We start from the raw sequence: 12,628 nt of genomic DNA, 5'->3' as shown, positions 1-12,628 counted from the left end.
ATCTCCAAAGATCAACCGTGCACGATATCAATGCCCACCGTGTCCGAAGTGCAAGGTATAGCGTGAGTACAACCAACTCAGTAAATAAGAATAATAAATAAGAAACTGAAAGATAGTGATGAGCTAGATAGTTATAGTTCATTTTCAGTAATCTCAGCAAGAAAGTAGACATGCTTTCAAATCCAGCAATTTAATTCAAATCAGTTTATACATTACCAAATTCAAGTAAAATCGGATACAATATCTTCCAGAAATTTCAAAACAGTGACATATAGTAGCTAAGTGCAGCAACAAATGAAAGCAAGCACAGCCTCTCAGGGTAACAGTCACTCAATCTTTCTCAATAGCTCAATCACTCGGCTCTCAGCCTTCAACACTCACACTCAACAGGTACTTGCGCTCATTGGGAGTGTACAGACTCCGAAGGGACTCCTTCATCCCAAGTGTTATATCACTGCGGCGTGCAACCCGATCCATTATATATAAATAGCCATAAGGCTCGTTGCGGCGTGCATCCCGATCCATATGTATATATATAACCTTAAGGCTCGTTGCGGCGTGCAACACGGTTCATATATACACATATAGCTCACAACTCGGCACTCAGGCCCTAACTCAGTCACCAACCTCTCCAGTCTCTCGAGCTCTCAAAAATCATACAAATCAGCCCAAATAGAGATAATAACATGTATCAATAAGAAACAAAAAAAAGATAGAGATATGATACGCAAGTAAAACCGTGACTGAGTATAAGATAGCAAATAGCAGATGATTCAACAAGTACACGACCTATGCGGGTCTCAACGGTGTCATCATATAGCCTAAACATGATTTCTACATGTTGCAGTCAAATTTCTATAACACAGGGAGAGCGTTATTCAATTTTATAGTTTCACGGAATGGACCAAGTCCCAATTCCTACGATGCACGCCCGTCACCTAACATGTGCGTCACCTCCAAACCAATCACATAACGCATAATCCAGAGTTTCATACCCTCAAAACCAGATTTAAAACTGTTACTTACTCAATCCGAGCAAAACTCTACTCCAATATGCCTTTGCCTCGCGAATCGGCCTCCAAATGTCCTGAATCTAGCCACAAGCAGTACAATACAATAAATATAGGATAAAAGAATCAATTCCACAAGAAAAATACAAAATTATAACCAAAATTCAAAATCGACTCAAACCCGGCACTCGGGCCCACGTTTCGAAATCCAACAAAAGTCACAAAACACGAAAGTTCATTCACTCACGAGTCTAACCATACCAAATATACCAAAATCTAACACCAAATTGTCATTCAAATTCCTAAAATTCACTCTCCAAATACCTAGTCTCAAACTCCCAAATTTCACCTAAAAAATATACAAACTAGGTGAAAAATCAGTGGAGAAACATCATTATTAAAGTAAAATGAGCAGAAGGATCTTACCTCAATAATCTCTTCAAAAACCCTCTCAAAAACCTCTAAAATCCGAGCTCAAAATGATGAAAATGGTGAAAAATCTCGGAACCCTCGTATTTATATGTTCTGCCCAGGTCTTTCGCACCTGCGACCAAAATCCCGCTTCTGAGGTCCGGCTTTTGCGGTGGAAAGTCCGTTTTTGCGAAAATCACTAACTTCTCCAACTACCGCTTCAGCGGAAGCACTTCTACGCAACAGGCCCGCATTTGCAGCCTCGTAGGTGCGGAAAGGACCTCGCACCTGCGTCCACTGCTAAGCCTCCTCATTGTTGCTTCTGCGGGCTCGCATATGCGATGAAACTTCCGTAGGTGCGATTACACCAGCTGAGTCCAGACTTCAGGAGTCCCTTAATTCAAACTCCAAGTCCGTTAACCACCCGTAATCAATCTGAGGCCCCCCGGGACCTCAACCAAACATACCAACAAGTCTTATAACCCAATACAAACTTAGTCGAATTCTCGAATCACCTCAAACAACATCAAAAACACGAATTTCACTCGGATTCAAGCCTAATGAACTTTGAAATCTTCAACTTCTACAAACGACGTCAAAACCTATTAAATCACGTCCGATTGACCACAAATTTTCTACACAAGTCATAAATGACCCTACGAACCTACTCCAACTTCCGGAAATCCAATCCGACCCCGATATCAGAAAGTCCACTCCCTGTCAAACTTTCCAAAATTCCAACTTTCGCCATTTCAAGCCTAATTCTACTATGGACCTCCAAATCACAATCCGGACAAGCTCCTAAGTCCAGAATCACCCAGCGGAGCTAATGGAACAATTAAAATTCAAATCCGAGGTCGTTTACACATAAGTTAACATCCGATCAACTTTTCCAACTGAAGTTTTTAATTAAGAGACTAAGTGTCTCAATTCACTGTGAAATCTCTCCGGACCCAAACCAACTAACCCGATAAGTCATATAACAGATGTAGTGTACAAAAGGAGCAGAAAATGGGGGGAATGGGGCTACAACTCTCGAAATGACCGGCCGGGTCATTACATCCTCCCCTCTGGGGGAGGAGGGGAGGTCTCGTGATGGCCTAGAGATCAATGATTCATTTTCCAACGAACAACTCCTTTCGGTATCGGAGAATGGTATGCCATGGTTTGCGGACATTGCTGATTTCCTTGTGACTGGTATAATCCCGTATGAGCTCTCTTCTAACCAAAGGAAGAAGCTCAAACGGGATAGTTTGGATTTCTATTGGGATGAGCCATACTTGTTCAAGATTTGCACGGATGGTGTGATCCGAAGGTGTGTCCCGGAGGAAGAGAAATTGAGTATCTTGGAGGCTTGTCATTCCTCGCCTTATGGTAGCCATCATGGCGGATCGAGGACGACTTCAAAAATTCTTAGTTGTGAGTTTTGTTGGCCAACTTTGTACAAAGATGCAAGTGAACTTGTGAAGAGTTGTGACGAATGTCAAAGAGCGGGTGGAATTTTGAAGAAAGATGAGATGCCTCTCAATACCATTCTTGAGGTTAATATTTTTGATGTGTGGGGTATTGATTTTATGGGCCCGTTTGTTAGCTCATGTAGGAACACATACATTCTTGTGGCGGTTGACTATGTTTCAAAGTGGGTTGAGGCTGTGGCTTTACCCAACAATGAGGTTTGGAGTGTTGTTGCATTTCTCAAGAAGAGCATTTTTACAAGGTTTGGCACTCCTCGTGCAATCATAAGTGATGGTGGGTCTCATTTTTGCAATAGAGCTTTTGACACTTTGCTTGCAAAGTATGGTTTCAACCACAAAGTTTCTACTCCCTATCATCCTCAAGCAAGTGGCCAAGTTGAAGTCTTAAATAGGGAAATCAAGAGTATATTGTCAAAGACGGTCAATGCAAATAGGACCGATTGATCAAAGAAGTTGGATGATGCTCTATGGGCTTATAGAACTGCTTACAAGACTCCGATTGGTATGTCTCCGTATCGGTTGGTGTTTGGGAAAGCTTGCCATCTACTGGTTGAGTTAGAGCAACAGGCCATGTGGGCTTTGAGGAAGCTAAATCTTGAATGGGATGTGGCAGCAAATCTTCGTGTGGAGCAGCTTAATGAACTTGATGAATTCCGATTCCATGCCTACTCCAGTTCGTCCTTGTACAAGGACAAGATGAAGTACCTTCATGATAAATATGCTCGTAGCAAGGAGTTCAAAATAGGTGATTTGGTTCTCTTTTTCAACACTCGATTACGTCTATTTTCGGGAAAGCTTAAGTCAAAGTGGAGTGGACCTTTTGAAGTGGTATTTGTGACCCCGTTTGGTGCACTTGACTTGAAGAACAAAAATGGAGAAGTTTTCAGAGTGAATCGGCACAGGGTCAAGCATTACTTGGGAAAAATTGATGACATCCACGTGGTGGCACTTCTTTATCTCAAATGATTTGATGGTAACCTGCGTTGTGCCGTGACGTTAAATCAGGCGCTTCTTGGGAGGCAACCCATGTGTTTTTCTTTTTTTTTCTTTGATTTTCATTGTAGTGTAGGATTTATTATTGGACTGACTGGTTGTGAGATGTTGTAGGATTGTGTTGATGCAGTGCAGGAAAAAGTTGGAAAATGACCATTCTCTGAAGTTGTCAATGCGGACCACACTCATTTTGTGCGATCGCAAGACCCTTGTGCGGGGGGAAAGAAATCAATGCGGATCGCACTGGTGATTTGACAAAAGTTGGGGTTCTCTGAAGTTTACCACCGCGGCCGCATTGCATTTTGTGCGGTCCGCGATGGTCCACTGCGGCCGCATTACATTTTGTGCGGTCCGCAGTGGTCAATTGGTCAGTGCCATATGGTTTTGAGCACCGTGGACCGCGGTGCCATTTTGTGCGGTTTGCGGTGGGTAGGTAAGCTGGGCCGTAGGACCTTTTCTATAAATAGGACCTGAGGCCCTACATTCGAACTTTTCGACCCCTTTACTCTCAGAACATAAAAGTTACTTTTCCTCTCTTTAATCTTCATGAAATTAACTGCTCAAGTTCATTACTAAGCATTTCATCTCATCTTTGGTAACATTAACTTCTTCTTAGTTGTTTAATTTATTTATTTTCTTTGAATTTTTATTTTCCTTAGTTCTTCTTCTTTCCCTGTCCGTATTTCTTTCAATTTTGTAGCTTAGGTTAGTCAATTTTTGTTTAATGTAGGACTAGGTAGTTAATACACTGAACCAACACTTAGGGACTCATCAATAGGTGTAAAATTAGACTAAAAGTGATCAAAACATGAACCCTAGGTTGGTATTTCTGTTGGGTGTTCAGTGCAGACCGCGATGGATTTTGCGGTCCGCGGTGCCCCTGTGTGGTCCGCAATGGTATTTTGTGCGGACCACAATGACAAAGTCCTGAAAGCTGATCATTTAAGGACCGCGACCGCATTAGATTTTGTGCAGTCCAAGGTGCCTTAATGCAAACCGTATTGCCATTTTGTGCGGTCCGCGGTGCATAGATTCAGAGAGTGGGTAGTCTGAACCCCACCTCCGTGCGGACCACAATGGATTTTGTGCGTTCCGCAATTGACTCTTTGCGGTCGCACTGCATTTTGTGTAGTTCACACTATGCAATAAAACTGTCTGCAACTTTCTTTTTCTGCAACTTTGAAATTTATTGTTCCTATTGATACTAACAAAGCATGAATGAATGTTGTTTGCAGACAATGGTGAGATTTAGAGGAAAAGGTGGTAAACAAATAGGAAGAGGAGGGTCCTCCCGGGGTGGGAAGCAGGCAATGATAAAATTAACCCCACAAGCCTGTCAAAACATAAAAAACACAAGGAAGATTATAAAAGCTGCAGACAGGGTCGTTGACAAGTCAGGGAGTGAGTATGAGCCCTCCCGGGAGGCATCTTCAGATTTTGTGCCAGAGTTTGTTCCTGACTGGCCGGAGAGGAACCGATTGAGAGATACACCTCCAGCATCCCCCACTATCCAAGCCTCAATTCATATATCTTTTGAGTCATCTAAAAGCTCAGCTGAAGGCAGTGGGGATGAGTACTCCACCTCTCATACAGCTTCATTATCCGGAGAGGGTGCAGTAGCAGAAGAAGGGGAAGAAGCAGAAGGGGGTGAGCCCCAAGTTGGTGGGGTAGAGCGGACTAGGAACCCGGAGGCATGGGAGGACCGGTTCGTCAGTGAGATTACCTACCACAAATTCAGAGAGTGGTGGCGAGAAAAGAGGTTGATACATGAGAGGAAAATTATCACCCTGGATCTTTTGCCTCACAATACCAATGTGCTGAGACAATTCAAAGAAAGAGCAGGATGTGACTACTTCATAGGGTAGGTAGATGACGCCAATGAGCACTTGGTGAAAGAATTCTACACCAACGTGGCCCACATCAAAAAGGGTACCATGGTCACCAAAGTGCGGAATCTGAAAGTGAAGTTTGATGGCAAGACCATCAATGACTATTTGGGCTTCACGGAGGAGGATGAGTCCCTGTACTTGGACAAAATGAAGTTGGGTGAAGAAGCTCGTCCGTGATTGGCGGAGTACTTGCCAATCCCAGGTACCACCCCTAAGTGGTTGACTGCGGGGTTGAAGATATTGAGGAGGAAATTGAACTTTGAGGCGAAGGGGTGGGAGACATTTGTGTGCAACAGGCTAGATCCTACCACCCATGACAACTCACTCCCAATTCACCAGGCGATCTTAGTGGCATCCATCATGGTGGGGTACCCGATCAATGTCGTGAATGTGATGTCTCGGGTCATTACACGGGTAGTGAATGAGGGTGACAAGTCTTACCCATTCCCCAACTTCCTGACCATGTACCTGAAGGACCAAAATGTGGAAAACCGCAGATTTGACGTGAAAGTGAAGGCAAAGGAACCTTTCTTGTGGTATAACCTACAGGGTGATGACAACCCTAAGGGCAAGCACTTCAAGGGAAAATCCACTACTTCAACTGGCCAGTCTGAAGAGCCAGTAGTGGTAGTGACTACTCCGCAGCCTCCCTTCGCTTCAGTAGACATGGCCCTAGGCCTATCCACTTCAGCAGATCCAGAGATACCATCCACCGCTGCCTATCCATTGACTTCCCACCATTTGAGCCAGGCCCTCACCAGCATCAACAACTAGATGCAGACAACTACTTCTAAGTTGCATGTATTATCTACTACTGTGGCAGCTCAGTCAACACCTCCTCCTCCACAGGTCCCATAGTCCATTGAGGACACTCTCATGGAAAGGCTCTCAAGGAGCTTGCTAGGGAGGCTAAGAAGATGAGGAAGACTCGGGCTTCCAAAGAGTCCATGAAGGAGTTACGGGTCGATGTTGAGAGATTGAAAGCAGATCACCTGCCTTTAGATTTTCTACTACATGCCTCTAGCCAGCCCCAGGTTCAGGCCCAAGTCCCAACAGCAGAGCCACAGATCACAAGGAGCCAGTCACAGGTTCCCGAGCATATAGGGGACCCAGGGACCAAAGAGGATCCCATGCAGACGGACGGCCCATAGGGAGTTTCTTTTTCCTCTTTCCTCTATTTTTTGTGCTTATTTTGCTTAGTTGGCATTGAGGACAATGTTAGCTTTTATTTGAGGGGTAGCCCTATTTGGATTTGGATGACTGTATATATATGACAGATTTTATGATTTCTTTATTTCCTTTTTATCTTTGGTATATACATAGTTTCATCATTTCATTACATTTATCGTACTTGTTACATTGGGTCTGTATATAAAAGTTACGCTCCATTGTATATATTCATTTACCCTACTGTATATTCGATTAAATCCTCTCTTGTACATATTCAGTTTACTTTCTGCATTTTTTCTTTTTCTTAGCTTCTTATTTTATATTCATAGCTTCTTGTTTTGAGTTTTTGCAATAAGCCTTTGGTTTTCTTAATGCCACGGTTCTTTCCAAAGGTGGAATTTGTGTGAACCGAGTGGCTCTTCCCGATGATGGATGACATGAGAACCTTCTTAAGGGTTTGAGTCTATTTTTATTTTTAATTTTTAGTAGTTAGTTGGTAAGGGTGACTCAAGCAAAGCTTCACTTGGGCCTAACACATTTGCTTTTGATCTTATGGTCAAAAATAAATCGTTGTGTATAGGATGGTGAAAGTTGTGACCTTGAGACTCTTGTGTTGGCCGATAATCATCAAGTGGTTTTTCGGGACCATTGTGTGCTCAAATCTTATCTAAGGTTATTTTGGGCCCCCGACTCTATGTCTTTAAGCAATCCCATAGCTTGTGTGGTGAGAATTTGAAATTGCAAATCCAAGTCCCGAGCCATTGGTCTAAAACTTGTCCTGAATGTTTATCTAGGCGAAATCCTAAGTGTAATTTAACTTGAGACACGATTATAGGCTCTCCTTGATCCAAATGATATCTTGAACACTTCTATAGCCTACCAATGATAAAATCCCTAGTCAACCCTTTTGAGCTTTAGACCTTTTTCTTTCAAGAATCACGATACAAGCCTTTACCCGTTCTTAAGATACCCTCTCTTGGCACCCGATCTTTCCTTAGTACATGGAAAAGTATAAGTTTGGGGGTAGAGACGAGGATTGCAACAAAGTGGTAAAAAGGTACAAAATGAGGAAAAGGAAAGGCAATGAAAAAGAAAGAAAATCAAAAAGACAAAAAAAATGTTCAATGTAGAAATGAATAAAGGTATTCAATAAAAGCAAAGAATGAAAGGTGTGGAAAGTTGAGAAAGGAGAAAAGGTTTGAAATGAACAAGAAAGAGTGACAGTGTGTCTCTCTGACCCCTTAGAAAGAAGTGAAATGCCTTAAAAAGTCAAGTGAATGCGTGCAAAAATGAAGCAAAAGAAGTGCTAAAGGGAAGATGGAACCTACTTAAACCAAACATTTCCTACCCTGAACCAAAAGTCTTCACTATGTCTCCACAAAAGTCCTATATGATTTTGATTTAAATGAAACTTACATTAGTGGTGACTTACATAAGGGGCAAGCATATGATACTTAGAGCCGGACTTGTGACTTTTCCTTGAGAGAGATGAGTGTAATTCCATTAACCTCGTTCTGAGTGCCACTATCTTAAAGGTGAGGTTTGCTTAGGGAGAGTTGAGGATGTGTGAGTTTGGGCTCCTCAATGACCAAAGTAATAGAAAGAGTTTTTTTAATGTGTTGAGTCAACTCTTGATTGCTCTTGTGTTGCACTAAATCCATGGTGTTTAAAAGAGTGAATGTTCTTAATGATTCATTTGAATTGAGGGCAATTTTTAGTCCCAATTGATGCTAAATGAGGTTACTTTAGGTCGGCTGAATTTTCTTGGATTGACTCTTAAATGGTGGGTCTTATTTTGTTTGATTGAGGACAGGCAAAAGCTTAAGTTTGGGGGAGTTGATAACTAGGGATTATGATACATTTTACACTCCTTCTTGCTTAAGTTTTGAATAGAAATGTGTACAAAATAGTCCCAAAAACTCACTAGTTGTAATTGATTGCAGGTTTGATCAACAAGGTGACAAGGTGTCAAAAACCAGCTAAAAAAGGAGTAAAACTTGAACAAGTATCAAGACCAAGACCAAGCTCAGTCAAACAGGGCCAGTGCGGCCGCACACCATTTTATACGATCCGCAAAGATGAAGATCAGAGAGTATGCTTCTCAGTCAGCCAGGCAATGCGGCCGCAAAGGATTTTGTATGGACTGCAATGATGCTATTGCGACCGCACTCGATTTCGTGTGGTCCGCAGAGCTCAAGTTCAAAGATGTGACATTTTGGAGGAACCTGGCCAATGCAGTCCGTGGTCCATTTTATGCAGACCGCAATAGGAGCCACCGCGGCCACGGTCTGCGGTGGCCAACTTCAGAGAGCAGAATAGTCAAGCCAAGAGCCTTAGTGCGGCCGCACTCGATTTTGTGCGGTCTGCACTAGACTCGCAGGGGTATTTTTGTCCAAAATTTTCAGCCTAGTATAAATAGTTTCTTTTCCCTTTTTTAGGTCATCAGATAGATTTTGGGATAGAACTGCACTCGTGACTTCTTCTCTTTTACCATTTTGAGTAATTTTAGTTTAGTTTCAACATTGAATCTTCAAGTTTTATCTAGTAATTAATTATTATGGGTTTTTCTTCATCTATTTCTTTGTTTTCTTCCATAATTATGAGTAGCTAGACCTATTAGCTAGGGTTGTGGCTCAACCTAGTGTGGTTAATTGATGGGTCTTGTGTTTTGATGCTTGATTGTCTATGGGTGTTTAATGTTTGGACTAATTTAGGGTTTTAATGTTAAATTAGTGGTTGCAAACACTAGTTTATGCCTAGTAGACTTTGGCTCTTCTTGAGAAAGAGAGTCTAAGTCCATGAAATTAGTCCAACAAGGAATTGGGGCGTATTCAAGAGATTGATAGCCCCAATTAAAAGGTTAAACCTAGAAATAGCAATACCCGTCTTGAACCTCAATTGCTTGCACAAATTTGCATACCCAATTGGTCTTGAGAAAGTCAATTAGGGAAAAATTACTCGAATTACCGAGAGGTATAGAGGGAGTAGAATCGTGCAATGGTTATATCATACTCCCCAAATGTGACAATCTAGCTTTAGACTCAAGAATCCGTCAATTAACCACCTATGAGAAATTCACTACCCTAGTGCCTTTTATCTATTTGATCAACTCTCAATAGTTTAATCTTAAGCTTTACTTAACTTAATTTAGCATCGTAGTAATATAAAATTAGAAGTAAAACCAAAACAAACAATGTTTAGAAGTGCAATTAGGAACAATTACACAATTCCCATTTAGATAGAAACTCAACTTCAATATCTAGCTCCTTGTTGATATTGATCCCAACCTTCTCGGGTAAAAACTGCTTCGACCTCTCTTGCTACTTCATAGTAGTACAGGGTTGGCATCGATCACTTTTTAGCGCCGTTGTCGGGGAGCTAACAGTTTTGGCTATCTATCTAAATAGTTTTGTGTATTGCTCTTCTTTCCTTCTGTGTTACTAATTTGTGTGTGTCACAACTTCAGGTACAAAATAGCAACAAACTTAAACAACGCACCTCTTGGAGATCTTCCGTCGGGGGAGATAGTAGATGATAATGTTGAAGATGAGGTCCCTATTGTGCCTCAAGGACAAAGGAGAGGCCTCCATGCCAATGACAATATTCTAGACCCTCCTCCGCCACCTCCAAGAATGGCTCCTCGAGTGCTTCCAAATCAAGGCTATGCAAGTGCAATTGTCCCACCCCGAATTCGGGCGGGCAATTTTCAAATTACCAATATGATGCTGACATTGCTGGAGCAGCGTGGGTATTTTACGGGCGCTGTCAATCAAAATGCTTACAAACATCTCAAGAGGTTCGTGGATACCTGTTAGGGGAGCAAGCAAACTAATGTGTCCGAGGAATGATAATCGGTCGATTGTTGGGGACTTAGAAATTAACTATCCTACTAGATTAGATTTTTACTCTTTGTCTTTCAAGTTTTTATTTTTTATCTTAGTTTAATATTTACTATCTTTGTTGATATGGAATCTTGGAATGATAATTGGTCGAATATTGGTTATTCTTATTTTGGTGATCCATGTCCATATTGTGGAGGACCACACTTGTGGCAAAATTGTGAATCTCAATCTTATGAGTGGAATATTTGTAATATGTGTGGTGGTCAAGGTGGCCATTGGGATGGTTCTCCTAATTCTTTTCCTCCTTTTCTGAGCCCTTTTTATGATCTTTCTAACAGTGTTTGTGAGTTTGATAAGGGGCAATGAAGTGTAGGATATGGAACGTGATGCATATATTAGGGATATTCTGAGGCAAATAGCCAAGCAACAAGATGAAAATCGAAAAGCTATACAAAGAATGAGGGCAACAATCACAAGAATGAAGGCCAATATGGAAGAACTAAAAGAAGAGAGCGAGTACCAGCAAGAGGAAAATTTTGAAGAAGCAGATGAAGTGACCAATCTTGGCTAGAGGAACAAGCTCAACTGATAAAATCTCAAAAGTTTCTCTGTGATGGTCTTTCAAATATGAAAGAACAACTAATAGAAGGAAGAACTGAGCTCAAGAAAGAGATAGACCAATTTGGCTCAGATATCCATGACCTGCAGGCTCAATTGAATAAAAAGGTTGAGGCATTTGATGCCTTACAACCAATTGTCGTAGATACTAGCTAACTTGAGGAGCGGAAAGAGGAACTTCAACTATTCGACCAAAATATTATTAATGATGCCAAGGTTGTCGAAGAATGAAAAATTGAGGATGTCAACAGTAATGCAATTTTTGAGTTGGAGCATATTGGACCTCATTCTAAACACTTTTCAACATTGTGTTTGGTTGGTGACATGGAAATTGATCCAGTCGAACATATGGAGGAGTCAATGGATGAGGAACAAAGTGTTTATATTATGAAATTTGCCACACCAAGGAGACAAAACGACATTCCTCACTTAAAGGCCAAGAAGTGCAAGATGCGATATCTATTGCTTGGTTCCTTTATTTTTACATCACCGCCCCAAGAACATGACAGAAAAATTGATGCAAAATTGGGGGCGTAATTCATATCTTCAAAGTGGAAGGAAAAGTAGTGAAAGTGATAGTGTCGTGCCGCGACGTTAAATCAAGCGCTTGTTGGGAGGCAACCTAGCCTGTATTCTAATTTTTTTTTATTTTTATATAGTGTCAAGTTTCATGTTGTTTTTGTTTTGCAGAGTAGGGGAAGTCTGAGTACCTGAAGTTGAAGCTGAAGAGCATGTTTGACCTTAAGTGTGGGGTCGTCCCGACCCTTAATATTGAGGATCATGTCCGAGCTAGGCCCGAGAGGGCCTCAGGGAGTATTTCTCACCCTTGTTTTAATATTTTTCTCTATGATCATGCATCGAGGACTATGCATAATATAAGTGTGGGGTGGGGAAACTACTTTCTGAAGTGTAATTGTATAAAATTATTTTTTTATTTAGTTTTTTCTTTTAGAACTCGTAGTAGACATAGTTGAAAAAAATGAAAATTGAAAAAAAAATTAGAAAAAGTTCGGAATTTTCCCGACGATGGATCTTTTGGACAATTTTCTTGAGGGATAAAAGTCCGATTAAAAACACAAAAAAGATTTTTTTTAGAATAGTTAGGTAGTATCTCTTAGTTTTTCTTTGGGCGCCGGTTCTTTTCCAAGGGTGTAGCTCGAACCGGGTACTTTTTTTAGGAGTAGTTTAGGAAGAAACTGAGTCGCTCTGAGATACTCATT

The sequence above is a fragment of the Nicotiana tabacum genome, chromosome 11, assembly GCF_000715075.1.
Source record: "Nicotiana tabacum cultivar K326 chromosome 11, ASM71507v2, whole genome shotgun sequence".
In the NCBI taxonomy this organism is placed as follows: domain Eukaryota; kingdom Viridiplantae; phylum Streptophyta; class Magnoliopsida; order Solanales; family Solanaceae; genus Nicotiana; species Nicotiana tabacum.
This window is presented reverse-complemented; position numbering follows the sequence as displayed.